Consider the following 14566-nt stretch of genomic DNA (forward strand, 5'->3'; position numbering starts at 1 on the left):
TCCCTGGAGGCATCTGGCAACATTCAGAGGCATTTTTCTGTGTGTGGGTTTTTATTAAGACGCAAAAACATGTTAGACAAATTCTGAAAGAGCTAAAAAACTTAGAGGCATTTTTGGTTGTCACAAATCAGAGGGCCACTAACATTAAGTGTGTAGAGTCAGGCCTGTTGCTAAATACCTGGTAATGCACAGGACACTCAATCTTCTACCCTACAACCAATTATCTGGTCCAAAACGTAAACTGGCCAAGATCGAACATTATATTTTAACCTCAATTTTACAGAGATATCAATAATTTAGATTTCCATTTGTAATAACATCTCCTTGCACTTTAATTCAAAGTGCATTACTGTCTTAACAACTGTGTTTGTATTTCCAGTGGTCCTTGTAGTTTTTAACACACTGGAGACAAATACAGAATTCATTTTACAGATAAAGAAACTAAGCCTCTAGATGGTTTCAATTAGCAGTCCAGGAGCAAATGGAAAGAGTTAGAATTCAAATCCTCTGATCTGGTCTAGTATCGCATTCATATTGTAACACATCCTTGACATGATTGTATATGCCTAAAACCAACTTTTAGCTTACATTAGCTGAAGGTGGCTATATTACTGCTAACAATTTTTAAGGTGGCCATACCTTTGTATGGCATTATTGTTAAACAGAAGATTTAACCTTGCTAGGAAAAAAATCAACTAAATGAAATTTACTTCAGAATTAGGTATGTGGCACTTGTGTACACAGCATGAATGCTTAGAAATAAGACAAGGTCTGCACCACCCTAGAATTTAAGCCTCTTGATGGTACAGGCAGCGCACACACACAAACCCGTGGCTCCAGGAAGCCACACCAGGTGCCATGCGAGCATTACTTACATACTGGGCAGCTTTCCCCAGGGATATGCCTGAGAACCAGTTTTCTTGTCAGTGATCCTACTATGTTTCTCTGTCACCTTTAGAGATAAAATTATATACTTCCTTCAGGACTGGGTTGGGGGAAGGTAGAGGATGAGGTCTGCTTTTGATTATGAAGATCTCAACATGTAATCCTACTTTTCATCAACCCAATCTCCCCCACAAAGTTCTCTGCAAATAATCTCAGTAACAATGGATATCTGTGAGGCAGTTTTAATAATTTGTAACTCACAAAAGGAGTCTTTCCTGACTTAATTGTTTTGCTTCCTGTATGTATTTTTAACATGAATTTTCACTGAGATAACTGTAGATTCATATGCAGTTGTAGCAAATAGTACAAAGAGCTATATTTTAACTCAATTTCCCCATTGTATCATTCTGCAAACATTATGGCATAATATCACAACCAGCACAACGACACTGGTACGATCCATCTGTCTTCTTCAGAAGTTCTCATTTTGCATGTCGTCATTTGTGTTTGTTCATGTATTTAGTTCTACACAATTTTCCACACTGTGTAGGTTCATGACTACCACAGTCACAACACAGAACAGTGTTAGCACTCTGAGGATCCAGTGTGTCACTTTTATAATTACACTCATTTTCCTCCTATCTTCCCCCAAGCCCTGGCGACCACTACTCTATTATTCATGACTAAAATTTTTTCATTTTAAAAATAAAATCATGTACACGTAACCTTTTGGAGTTGGGCTTTTTCACTCAGCCTAATTTTCCGGAGAATTATCCAGGTTGTTGAGTGCGCCAACACTTCATTCCTCTTTATTGCTGAGTTGTATTCCATGGTATGGGCATATCACCATTTGTTTAACAGTACATCTACTGAAATATATCTGGGTTGTTTCCAGTTTGGGGCTATTATAAACAGAGCTGCTATGAACATTTATATACGGGTTTTAGTGAAAATATAAATTTTCATTTCTCTGGGAGAACCCCCAAGAGTGCAGTTAGTAGGTCAATTATAGTAACCACAAGTTTAGATTTATAAGAAACTGCCAAACTGTTTTTCCAGTGTGGTTGTACCACTCATATACCCACTAGCAATGCATGAGTGATCCAGTTTCTCCACATCCTTGCTAGTATTTCGTGTTGTCACTGTTTTGTGTTTTAATTCGTATTTTCTGGTAGCTAATGATGTTGAACAGCTTTTCGTGTCCTTTTTACCATCTGTATTTCCCCTTCAAGGAAATGTGTGTTCATGTCTTTTGCCTGTTTCCTAAATGGATTTTTAAATTTTTACGCTATTGAGTTACAAGAGTTCTATATTCCAGGAACTAGGTCCATTGTCAGATATGTGGCTTGCAAATATTTTCCCCTAGTCTATGTTTATCTTTATGTCTTCACATGGTCTTTTGCAGAGAAAGGTTTTGTTTGTTTCTGAGAGACGGTCTGGCTCTGTCGCCCAGGCTGGAGAGCAGTGGTGTAATCACAGCTCACTGCAGCCTTGACATCCCACGCTCAAGCGATCCTCTGCTTCTGACTCCTGAGTAGCTCGGACTACAGGTGCACACCATCACACCTGGCCAATTATTTATTTATTTACTTTTTATTTTAGTATCGATGAGGTCTATGTTGCCTAAGCTAGTCTTAAACTCCTGGGCTCAAGCTATCCTCTTTCCTTGGCCTCCCAAAGTGCTGGAATTACAGGCATGAGCCACTGCGTCTGGCCCAGAGCAAGTTTTAAATTCATCTATCTTTCCTTTATGCATTGTACATCTGGTATCAATTCTCTGGTGTCAGGAACTCTTTGTCTAACTCTGTAAGCTGAAGGTTCTCTCCTAGTTTTTCCTCCGTAATGGTTTTATTATAGTTTTACATTAAGTCTATGATCCATTTTGAGTTTTTGTTTAATGTGTGAGGTCTGTCTATAGCAAGACTCTTTTTTTTTTTTTGAGATGGAGTCTTACTCTGTCATCTAGGCTGGAGTGCAGCGGCACAATCTCAGCTCACTGCAACCTCTACCTCCCAGGTTCAAGCAATTCTCCTGTCTCAGCCTCCCGAGTAGCTGGGATTACAGGCATGCATCACCACGCCCAGTTAATTTTTGTATTTTTTGTAGAGACGGGGTTTTACCATGTTGGCCAGGCTGGTCTCAAACTCCTGATCTCAGGTGATCCACCCAACTCGGCCTCCGAAAGTGCTGGGATTACAGGCATAAGCCACCATACCCAGCCTAGACAGACTTTCAATACCATTTTAAGTATTTTGTGGTGTTCTTTGTTCCTAGTTTTTAAAGCTGTTTCTTATTTTATTTTGAAATGGATTCTAGCTCTGTTGCTCAGGCTGGAATGCAATGGCACGATCTTGACTCAATGCAACCTCCGCCTCCCAGGTTCAAGCAATTCTCTTGCCTCAGCCTCCCTAGTAGCTAGGACTACAGGTATGTGCCAACATGCCCAGCTAATTTTTTTTTAAGTTTTAGTAGAGATAGGGTTTCACCATGTTGGTCAGGCTGGTCTTGAACTCCTGACCTCAAATGATCTGCCCGCCTCGACCTCCCAAAGTGCTGGTATTACAGGCATGAGCCACTGAGCCCAGTCTTAAGGCTGTTTCTGAGCCCGCTGTTTATTCTTCTTTTGTGCCACTTACTGTACCACAACAGAGGGCAGGAAATAGTAGTGAACAGAGAATCAAAACAGGGATGAAATGGGGAGCAGATATTTCTGAGAAGACTCAAAATTTAAAGTAAAAAATAAAAACCTGTGTTCAAAGACCAGGTCTCCACTCACTAGCCAAATACCCTAGGGGCAAGTCATGTAGAAAGCAGCTTTCTGTCAACTACAAAGAACTGCAGAGCTGCTGGTCTCTGACGATGGCTTTCTCGTGTCCCACCCACTTCTCCCCTCAGCCACAAGTAATCAACTTGGCATGACAAGAAGTGCCTGTTTTGAGTATAAAATTAGTTGTCATTAGTAAAACTGATTATGTAGAATGAGAAAACCTAGCTTTGTTTGCAGAGAGAAAAATCACTGGAAAAAAAAAAAAAGTACTACCTTGTAGTACATTTGGGTAGTGGGATACAAGGGTATGACCTCTGCCCCTATGCTATTGCAGACCAGTTAAGAACTTAGGCTTTACAGTCAAATGCTTGGTTTTGAATTCTAGCTTTATCACTTACTAGTTATTTATTTGGTTAGGTTAAACTTTCTGCACTTTAAAATGCTCACTTGTAAAATGTTCATAAAGTTAATAACTTAAATATATAATAACATGTCATGTAGTTAAGAATTTAGGGCCAGGTACGGTGGCTCACGCCTGTAATCCCAGCACTGTAGGAGGCCAAAGTGGGCGGATCATGAGGTTGAGATCAAGACCATCCTTTGCCAACATGGTGAAACCCTGTCCCTACTAAAATACAAAAAATTATCTAGGCATGGTGGCCTGCACCTGTAGTCCCAGCTACTTGGGAGGCTGAGACAGGGGAATTGCTTGAACCGGAGAGGCGGAGGCTGCAGTGAGCCGAGATCAGGCTACCGCATTTCAGCCTGGTAACAGAGAAAGACTCCATCTCAAAAAAAAAAAAAGAATTTAGAGGAGTGCCTGGCACTTGGCAATACCCAACAAATACTACTTATATTAATTATTTTTTCACATTTTTCAAATTTTCTACGAGCATATATTTCTTTTGTAATACAAATCCTTTAATTTAATACAAAGGTGAGTACTTCTAGGCCTCCGTACAAGTCAAAATCACAGCTCCTTCTCCATTTCCCTTTCTCTTAGGAGAACATTAAAGCCCATTCCCAAGACAATTTAGAAAAGAAGCTGATAATCTATAGCCCATAAACCAAATCTAGTCTTCTACCAGCTTTTGCAAGCAAATAAAGTTTTATTTGCAAAAGAAAACATTCCTCCCATAATGTTATGGCAGCTTTCACACTATGATGACAAAAGTTGAATAGCTGTGATAAAGACCATTTGGCACACAAACCCTAAAAGTAGTTAATATCTGGCCCTTTACCAAAAAAGTTTGCCAACATTTGGCTTACATCAACAGAAATAATGCCACAATATCTTATTTCCAGAACCATTAAATCTCTACATAGGAAAACCTGTGACCTAAAAATCTAAGACAACCTGGCATAATGTCACCTCATCAAAAAACACAATCTACAGTTCCACTAGTGAACTGCAGTACAATTCTGATGCTAACCATCTGCATTAGTCTGGTCTCACACTAATAAAGATAGATCCAACTAGGTAATTCATAAAGAAAAGAGGTTTAATTGACTCACAGTTCTGCAGGGCTGGGGAAGCCTCAGAAAACTTACAATCATGGCAGAAGGGGAAGCAAACATGTCCTTCTTCACATGGCGGCAGCATGAAGTGCTGAGTAAAGGGGGAAAAGTCCCTTATAAAACCACCAGATCTCATGAGAACTCACTATCACGAGAACAGCAACATGGGAGTAACTGCCCCCATGATTCAATTACCTCCCAGTGGGTCCCTTCCACAGCATGTGGAGATTATGAGAACTACAGTTCAAGATGAGATTTCGGTGTGGACACAGCCAAAACCATATCACCATCCAGTGTCAATCTACAGGTTAAATGGCACAGTCCCTAACAAGACAGCCATCACTTCAGGTACCAATTGCAAGTTTGGGGGTCCCCAGGCCACTATACTTCTCAACAACCAGATACAAATCTAGGGGGTTCCCATGAACACCCCCATTAGGGTTGATAATTTGCTAGAATAAGTCAGTAAGGCACTACACTTAATTATTACAGTTTTATTCTAAAGGCACACAGAGGAAAAGGTCTGAGATGAGAGTCCTGAACACAGAACTTCTGTGTCCTCTTCTCCATGAATCAGGGCATATCACTCTTTGGCACACTGATGTGTTCACTGAAAGTTCTAGCAAGCTTCAGTATCCAGAGTTTTATTAGGTAGGTATGACTGACTGAATCACTGACCACTATGTGACCCAACTCACGTTCCAGCTTCCCTAGAGGAAGGTGGGTTGGCTCAAAGCCCAACCCTCTAATTACATGGTTGGTTTTTCTTTCTTTTTTTTTTTTTTTCCTTGAGATGGAGTCTCGCTCTGTCACCCAGGCTGGAGTGCAGTGGCGTGATCTCTGCTCACTGTAACCTCTGCCTCCTGGGTTCAAGCAATTCTCCTGTCTCAGCCTCCCAAGTAGCTGGGACTACAGGCACATGCCATTATGCCTGGCTAATTTTTGTATTTTTAAGAGAGGCGGGTTTTCACCATGTTGGTCAGGCTGGTCTTGAACTCCTGACCCTCTGGTGATTCACCTGCCTCAGCCTCCCAAAGTGCTGGGGTTACAGGTGTGAGCCACTGTGCCAGGTTAACATGGTTTTTCTGATGGCCAACCCCTATCTTTAGTTTTCTCGTTAGGTATAAACTCAGATGTGATCCAAGAGACTCATGAATAACAAAGATACTCTTACTATTAAGGAAATGCCAAGATTTACAGCAGCTCTAGGACCAGAGACAAAGACCAGTCATATTACTGTACAACTAGCTATAAAATCTTCTTGCCAAGAAAAACAAATGAATTTAAACCTAATCAAGACTCTAGATTTAAGTAACGGTTTATAGAAAATTCACATCATAAGAGAATGTTAAATGACATCAAAAATATGAAAATAGCCAAACCTAGAATGTAGGAAATCCTGTAGACAAATGACCCAATTTCAACAACAAAAAGGGGTGTGGGGGAAACAGCATAAAAGAGACTTAAGAGACATATCAACCAAATGCAATATGTAGACCTTGTCTGGATCTTGTTTTGGACAAACCAAATGCAAAAAGGCATTTTGGAAGCAGTAGAAGAAAACTGAACACAGACCACTCAGGTTTATATAATATTAAGCATTCTGGTTATCTACTGCTGCATAATAAATCACTCTAAGGTTTAGTGGCTTAAAAGAACAATTTATTCTCATTTAATGTCTCTTCTGTGTTGCAGTTACATGAGATTTCAGGCTGCATTTATCTGAAGGTTCAAATGTACTGGTTGTCTAAAATGGCTCATTCACATCATGGGAAAGTGATGCTAGTTGTAAGCTGGGAACTCAGCTGGAACTGCTGACCAGAAGACTACATGTAGCCTCTCCATGTGGCTTAAGTTTCTCACATCATGGTGACTGAGTTCCCAAAAGAAATGTTCCAAAACTGAGAGGCCTGAGAGACCCAGATAGAAGCTGTCAAGCTTCATATGATTTAGCCTTAGTGGTACGAAATGTTCTGCCATACGGCATTAGTCAAAATATTATTATTGTTCTACATAGTATGTATTCATTTAGTTATCTATACACTTAAACATTTTTAATATTCTTTATTCCTCTGCATTTCTGAGCTTCTAACATCATTTGCCTTCAGGCTAAAGACTATATTCTATTATTTCCTTTGGCACAAATTTTCTGAAGACAAATTCTCTCCATTCTTATCGACTTAAAAATGTCTTTCACTTTCAGATATAAGGAATATTTTCATTGGGTACAGAATTCTAGTTTGGCAAATTTTATTTTATTTTATTTATTTTTTTTTTCCAGAGGTTTTATTATAAAATTTTTCAAACATAAAGAAAAGGAATCATACAGTGACCATTTGTATACATACCACCCAGATTCTACTGCTGACATTTTGCTGCACTCTTATATTTGTTTATCCATTCTTCATCAATCTCTTATTTTTATACATTTCTAAGTAAGTTGCAGATACTAGCATACATTTAACTTTTTTTTTTTTTTTTGACTTTTTGGGTGATTTTTATTTCTTTTTTTTTTTTAATTGCATTTTAGGTTTTGGGGTACATGTGAAAAACATGCAAGGTTGTTGCATAGGTGCATTCATGGCAGTGTGATTTGCTGCCTCCCTCCCCCTCACCCATATCTGGCATTTCTCCCCATGCTATCCCTCCCCAACTCCGCCCCACCGCTGTCCCCCCCACTCTCCTGCAACAGACCCCCGTGTATAGTGCTCCCCTCCCTGTGTCCATGTGTTCTCCTTGTTCAACACCCTCCTATGAGTGAGAACATGTGGTGTTTGGTTTTGTGTTCTTGTGTCAGTTTGCTGAGAATGATGGTTTCCAGGTTCATCCATGTCCCTACAAAGGACGTGAACTCCTCCTTTTTAATGGCTGCATAATATTCCATGGTGTATATGTGCCACATTTTTCCTGTCCAGTCTATCATCGATGGGCATTTGGGTTGGTTCCAGGTTTTTGCTATTGTAAACTGTGCTGCAATCAACATTCGTGTGCATGTGTCCTTATAGTAGAACGATTTATAATCCTTTGGATATATGCCCAGTAATGGGATTGCTGGGTCAAATGGAATTTCTATTTCTAGGTCCTTGAGGAAACGCCACACTGTTTTCCACAGTGGTTGAACTAATTTACACTCCCACCAACAGTGTAAAAGTGTTCCTATTTCTCCACATCCTCTCCAGCATCTATTTTCTCCAGATTTTTTAATGATCGCCATTCTAACTGGCGTGAGATGGTATCTCATTGTAGTTTTGATTTGCATTTCTCTAATGACCAGTGATGATGAGCATTTTTTCATATGTTTGTTGGCCTCTTGTATGTCTTCTTTTGTAAAGTATCTGTTCATATCCTTCGCCCATTTTTGAATGGGCTTGTTTGTTTTTTTCTTGTAAATCTGTTTTAGCTCGTTGTAAATTCTGGATATCAGCCCTTTGTCAGATGGGTAGGCTGCAAAAATTTTTTCCCATTCTGTCGGTTGCCGATTCACTCTATTGACTGTTTCTTTTGCCATGCAGAAGCTGTGGAGTTTGATTAGGTCCCATTTGTCTATTTTGGCTTTTGTTGCCAATGCTTTTGGTGTTTTGGTCATAAAGTCCTTGCCTACGCCTATGTCCTGAATGGTTTTGCCTACGTTTCCTTCTAGTGTTTTTATGGTGTTAGGCCTTATGTTTAAGTCTTTAATCCATCTGGAGTCAATTTTAGTGTAAGGTGTCAGGAAGGGGTCCAGTTTCTGCTTTCTGCATATGGTTAGCCAGTTTTCCCAACACCACTTATTGAACAGGGAATCCTTTCCCCATTGCTTGTTTTTATCAGGTTTGTCAAAGATCGGATGGTTGTAGATATGTTGTGTCGCCTCCGACGCCTCTGTTCTGTTCCATTGGTCTATATCTCTGTTTTGGTACCAGTACCATGCTGTTTTGATTACCGTAGCCTTGTAGTAGAGTTTGAAGTCCGGTAGTGTGATGCCTCCTGCTTTGTTCTTTTTGCTTAGAATTGACTTGGCTATGCGGGCTCTCTTTTGGTTCCATATGAAGTTTAAGGTGGTTTTTTCCAGTTCTGTGAAGAAGGTCATTGGTAGCTTGATGGGGATAGCGTTGAATCTGTAAATTACTTTGGGCAGTATGGCCATTTTCACGATATTAATTCTTCCTAACCATGAACATGGAATGTTTCTCCATCTGTTTGTGTCCTCTCTTATTTCGTTGAGCAGTGGTTTGTAGTTCTCCTTGAAGAGGTCCTTTACGTTCCTTGTTAGTTGTATTCCTAGGTATTTTATTCTCTTTGTAGCAATTGTGAATGGCAGTTCGTTCTTGATTTGGCTCTCTTTAAGTCTATTATTGGTGTATAGGAATGCTTGTGATTTTTGCACATTGATTTTGTATCCTGAGACTTTGCTGAAGTTGCTTATCAGTTTTAGGAGATTTTGGGCTGAGATGATAGGGTCTTCTAGATATACAATCATGTCGTCTGCAAATAGAGACAATTTGACTTCCTCCTTTCCTAATTGAATACCCTTTATTTCTTTTTCTTGTCTGATTGCTCTGGCTAGAACTTCCAGTACTATATTGAACAGGAGTGGTGAGAGAGGGCATCCTTGTCTAGTGCCAGATTTCAAAGGGAATGCTTCCAGTTTTTGCCCATTCAGTATGATATTGGCTGTTGGTTTGTCATAAATAGCTTTTATTATTTTGAGGTACGTTCCGTCGATACCTAGTTTATTGAGAGTTTTTAGCATAAAGGGCTGTTGAATTTTGTCGAAGGCCTTCTCTGCATCAATTGAGATAATCATGTGGTTTTTGTCTTTGGTTCTATTTATGTGGTGAATTACATTTATAGACTTGCGTATATTGAACCAGCCTTGCATCCCCGGGATGAATCCTACTTGATCATGGTGGATAAGCTTTTTGATGTGCTGTTGCAATCGGCTTGCCAGTATTTTATTGAAGATTTTTGCATCTATGTTCATCATGGATATTGGCCTGTAATTTTCTTTTCTTGTTGAGTCTCTGCCGGGTTTTGGTATTAGGATGATGTTGGTCTCATAAAATGATTTGGGAAGGATTTCTTCTTTTTGGATTATTTGAAATAGTTTCAGTAGGAATGGTACCAGTTCCTCTTTGTATGTCTGGTAGAATTCGGTTGTGAACCCATCTGGACCTGGGCTTTTTTTGGGTGGTAGGCTCTTAATTGCTGCCTCGACTTCAGACCTTGTTATTGGTCTATTCAGGGTTTCGACTTCTTCCTGGTTTAGGCTTGGGAGGAGGCAACTGTCCAGGAATTTATCCATTTCTTCCAGGTTTTCTAGTTTATGTGCATAGAGTTGTTTGTAATAATCTCTGATGATGGTTTGAATTTCTCTGGCATCTGTGATGATATCCCCTTTATCATTTTTTACTGCATCTATTTGGTTATTCTCTCTTTTCTTTTTTATTAGTCTGGCTAGTGGTCTGTCTATTTTGTTGATCTTTTCAAAAAACCAGCTCCTGGATTTATTGATTTTTTGAAGGGTTTTTCGTGTCTCTATCTCCTTCAATTCTGCTTTGATCTTAGTTATTTCTTGTCTTCTGCTAGGTTTTGAGTTTTTTTGATCTTCCTCCTCTAGCTCTTTCAATTTTGACGATAGGGTGTCAATTTTAGATCTCTCCTTTCTTCTCATGTGGGCACCTATTGCTATATATTTTCCTCTAGAGACTGCTTTAAATGTGTCCCAGAGATTCTGGTATGTGGTGTCTTCGTTCTCGTTGGTTTCGAAGAACATCTTTATTTCTGCCTTCATTTCAGTGTTTATCCAGTCAACATTCAGGAGAAAGTTGTTCAATTTCCATGAGGCTGTGCGGTTCTGGGTTGGCTTCTGAATTCTGAGTTCTAACTTGATTGCACTGTGGTCTGAGAGACTGTTTGTTATGGTTTCCGTTCTTTTGCATTTGCTGAGGAGTGATTTACTTCCAATTATGTGGTCAATTTTAGAGTAGGTGTGATGTGGTGCTGAGAAGAATGTATATTCTGTGGATTTGGGGTAGAGAGTTCTGCAAATGTCTATTAGGTTTGCTTGTTCCAGGTCCGAGTTCAAGTCCTGGATATCCTTGTTGGTTTTCTGTCTCGTTGATCTGTCTAATATTGACAATGGGGTGTTGAAGTCTCCCACTATTATTGTGTGGGAGTCTAGGTCTCTTTGTAAGTCTTTAAGAACTTGCCTTATGTATCTAGGTGCTCCTGTATTAGGTGCATATATATTTAGGATCGTTAGCTCTTCTTGTTGCATTGATCCTTTTACCAGTATGTAATGTCCTTCTTTGTCTCTTTTGATCCTTGTTGCTTTAAAGTCTATTTTATCAGAGATGAGAATTGCAACTCCTGCTTTTTTTTGTTCTCCATTTGCTTGGTAAATCTTCCTCCATCCCTTTATTTTGAGCCTTTGTGTATCCTTGCTTGTGAGGTGGGTTTCCTGGATACAGCACACTGATGCGTTTTGGCTTTTTATCCAATTTGCCAATCTGTGTCTTTTGATTGGGGCATTTAGTCCGTTTACATTTAGGGTTAATATTGTTATGTGTGAATTTGATCCTGTCATTTTGATGCTAGCTGGCTGTTTTTCCCATTGGTTGCTGCAGATTCTTCATTGTGTTGATGCTCTTTACCATTTCGTGCATTTTTGGAGTGGCTGGTACTGGTTGTTTTTTTCTATGTGTAGTGCCTCCTTCAGGAGCTCTTGTAAAGCTGGTCTGGTGGTGATGAAATCTCTGAGTGCTTGCTTGTTCTCAAAGGATTTTATTTTTCCTTCACTTATGAAGCTTAGTTTGGCTGGATATGAAATTCTGGGTTGAAAGTTCTTTTCTTTAAGGATGTTGAATATCGGCCCCCACTCCCTTCTGGCCTGTAGGGTTTCTGCTGAGAGATCTGCTGTGAGTCTGATGGACTTCCCTTTGTGGGTAACCCGACCTTTCTCTCTGGCTGCCCTTAGTATTTTCTCCTTCATTTCAACCCTGGCGAATCTGATGATTATGTGCCTTGGGGTTGCTCTTCTAGAGGAATATCTTTGTGGTGTTCTCTGTATTTCCTGGACTTGAATATTGACCTGCCTTGCTAGGTTGGGGAAGTTTTCCTGGATAATATCCTGAAGAGTATTTTCCAGCTTGGATGCATTCTCTTCGTCACATTCAGGTACACCTATCAAACGTAGATTAGGTCTTTTCACATAGTCCCATATTTCTTGTTGACTCTGTTCATTCCTTTTTACCCTGTTTTCTCTAATCTTGCCTTCTCCTTTTATTTCATTGAGTTGATCTTCGACCTCTGATATCCTTTCTTCTGCTTGGTCAATTCGGCTGTTGAAACTTGTGCATGCTTCGCGAAGTTCTCGTGTTGTGTTTTTCAGCTCCATCAATTCGCTCATATTCCTCTCTAAGTTGTCCATTCTCGTTAACATTTCGTCAAGTCTTTTTTCAAGGTTCTTAGTTTCTTTGCATTGGGTTAGAACATGTTCTTTTAGCTCACGGAAGTTTCTTATTATCCACTTTCTGAAAGCTGATTCTGTCATTTCATCACGCTCATTCTCCATCCAGTCTTGTTCCCTTGCTGGTGAGGAGTTGTGCTCCCTTGCAGGAGGGGAGGTGTTCTGGTTTTGGGTGTTTTCATCCTTTTTGCGCTGGTTTCTTCCCATCTTTGTGGATTTATCCACCTATTGACTTTGTAGTTGCTGTCTTTCTGATTTTGGTAATTTTAAGTCTGTAGTAGCTGAACTCATAAACCCCCTTTTCTTCCCCCTAGGTGGTCTGTCCCAGGGAATTAGGGCGTTATGATTTTCCGCTGTTGCAATGGTTTTCCCTGCCCACAAGGTGGCAGCCTAGTCACACTCAGCCTGCAGAGGCTTCGTTGAGCTGCTGTGGGCAAATTGTCCTGGGAACTGCAGGGTGTTTCCCGGTGGGTGACGCCCCTCCTCCACAGAGCTGGACCGTCCCGTGTTCAGCCGTGTTTCCGGAGGCGTCCTCTTTGCCCAGGAAACTCTTGGGTTGAGTCCCTGCCTCAGCTCCCCTTGCTGGCCCAGAGGGGATCCGGTCTCGCTCACTCTGCACAAGGGGCCGCTGCTCCCTGCCTCGGGTGCAGGCAGAGCAGCCGCGCCAGTCCAACCAGCGGCGCTGGCAACCCGTGGAGCTTCTCCACCTGTGAATCTCCTGGTCTGTGGGCAGTAAAAATCCACTGCCCTTTGAGCCGCTGCATCAGCCAAAAGCAGCGGCTCTGAGATTCGTGGCGCGCCCTTGCCAGGGAGTGTCCTGGCTTGAATCCCTGCTTCAGCTCCCCTTGCTGGCTCAGAGGTGATTCAGTCTCTCTCGCTCTGTATGTGGATCCGCCGCCCCCCACCTCAGGGCGTAGGCCGAGCGGTGCGCCGCTCCGCTCAAACCAGCAGCGCTGGTGACCCGTGCGGCTCCTCCTCCTGTTAATCCCCTGGTCTGTGGTCAGTAAAAATCAGTCTGGAAATGCGGCGTCCACTCACCCTCTGCGCCTTCTTTCGGAGCTGCAATCCCGACTTCCTCCTAATCGGCCATCTTGAAAACCTCCCAAATTTTATTATATTATTTTTGCCTCTTGTTGTTTCAGTTTATAAGTCAGCTGTCAGGTTAATTCTATCTTCTTTGAAGGTCTGCTCTCTTTTTCTCTGGTTGCTTTTAGAACACATCTCTTTGGCTTTGATTTTCTTTTCTTTCTTTCCTTTTTTTTTTTTTTTGAGATGGAGTTTCACCCTTGTTGCTGAGGCTGGAGTGTAACGGTGCAATCTCGGCTCACTGAAACTTCTGCCTTCCGGGTTCATGTGATTCTCTTGCCTTAGCCTCCTGAGTAGCTGGGATTACAGGCATGTGCCATCACGTCCAGCTAATTTTGTATTTTAGTAGAGACAGAGTTTAACCATGTCAGTCAGACTGGTCTCGAACTCCTGACCTCAAGCCTGATTAGGAGGTCAGGAGTTCGAGACCAGTCTGACTGACATGGTTAAACTCTGTCTCTACTAATCCACCTGACCTGGATCCATGTGCCTCAGCCTCCCAAAGTGCTAGGATTACAGATCTGAGCCACCATGCCTGACTTGGCTTTGATTTTCAATATATTTTCTATGAACTGCGCAGATCTCCCTTCAAGGAAGAACTTGCCATTCAGTTGTGGAAAACACTGTTGGCTATCAGCCTCCACCTATAGTGCCTTTGGGATCAACTGTGGCATTTGAGGTAAGGCTAAGTTCTTCTTGGGCTACTCCCAGACAGTGAATGAGCACAGCAGGTGTACTAGGGCCTGGCCAACTCTACCCAGTGCAGGATGCTTCCAACAGGCAATCTTTGCTCCAGAGCTCCCTACTGCATTGGCTAAGATTCTGTATCACAGTCTGAGACTCTCCTTGCCTAATTCTGC

General features: G+C 41.2%; 1 protein-coding gene and 1 non-coding gene across 3 annotated transcripts in view; both read right to left on the minus strand.

Moving 5' to 3' along the window:
• The window catches only part of TMEM131 (transmembrane protein 131), a 244367-nt gene that overhangs the window by 149327 nt on the left and 80474 nt on the right, over positions 1–14566 (minus strand). The window lies entirely within an intron of this gene.
• LOC135272825 (U7 small nuclear RNA) lies at positions 44–103 on the minus strand. Its single transcript, XR_010340784.1, has one exon. It is a non-coding gene; the product is annotated as a U7 small nuclear RNA (small nuclear RNA).

The sequence above is a fragment of the Aotus nancymaae genome, unplaced genomic scaffold, assembly GCF_030222135.1.
Source record: "Aotus nancymaae isolate 86718 unplaced genomic scaffold, 86718_ANA_hifiasm-v0.15.2.pri h1tg000131l, whole genome shotgun sequence".
Taxonomy (NCBI): Eukaryota; Metazoa; Chordata; class Mammalia; order Primates; family Aotidae; genus Aotus; species Aotus nancymaae.